Genomic DNA, 618 nt, shown 5'->3' with positions numbered 1-618 from the left:
TGAGATGCTGCATGAAGCTATTTTTTTTTTTTTTTTTTTATCTGATTAAATGTTTTAGTCATGCCACTTGTTTAAGTTGTGACTTTATTGATGTGCAATAAAAAAAATGCATTAATTAAATGTGTTTCTATAATAGTTAATGTGCAAAACTCTATCCGCCTAAAGTGAGCATTTTTGTTTTCTTTTTAAATGCACATTTAGTAGATTCTTGATGTTTCCATCCAGCATTTTTAATGCAATGCCACAAAATTAGCATAGAAATCTGTTGATTGATGCCCAGCTGGTCACTAATCTTTCTTGAGAACAACAAATTTGCAAGTAACCAGACTTGGTAAGCTTGTATTTAATGATGGAATCGCTATCAACCTCATTTTCTTCATTAAAAACAGCTAATTCCAAACACACAGAGGTTCATTTACTGTGATTGAGTCATCCAGAGTCAATTATTCCTCTTGTACCACAGTTACCAGATGCACATGTCTTAATGTAATGTGTTTCTCTCAAAGCAATTTCAGGTGAACATATTGGTTTTCTTGGCAAAAAAACATGCAATCGCTGTCACCAACAGCAAATTTAGCTTTAATTTTCTTTTTGTTTTCATTTTGACCCCCCCCCCCC

The 618-nt window shown here is 33.2% G+C and overlaps 1 protein-coding gene across 1 annotated transcript in view; it reads left to right on the top strand.

The window, feature by feature from the left end:
* Positions 1-618, top strand: part of LOC107727500 (rho-associated protein kinase 1-like) — a 36,272-nt gene that overhangs the window by 21,872 nt on the left and 13,782 nt on the right. The gene's annotated exons all lie outside the window — the stretch shown is intronic.

Source organism: Sinocyclocheilus rhinocerous, unplaced genomic scaffold (genome assembly GCF_001515625.1).
Source record: "Sinocyclocheilus rhinocerous isolate Xijiao unplaced genomic scaffold, SAMN03320098_v1.1 scaffold306, whole genome shotgun sequence".
Taxonomy (NCBI): Eukaryota; Metazoa; Chordata; class Actinopteri; order Cypriniformes; family Cyprinidae; genus Sinocyclocheilus; species Sinocyclocheilus rhinocerous.
The sequence above is the reverse complement of the archived record's forward strand: the minus strand, read 5'-3'. Positions and strand labels throughout refer to the sequence as shown.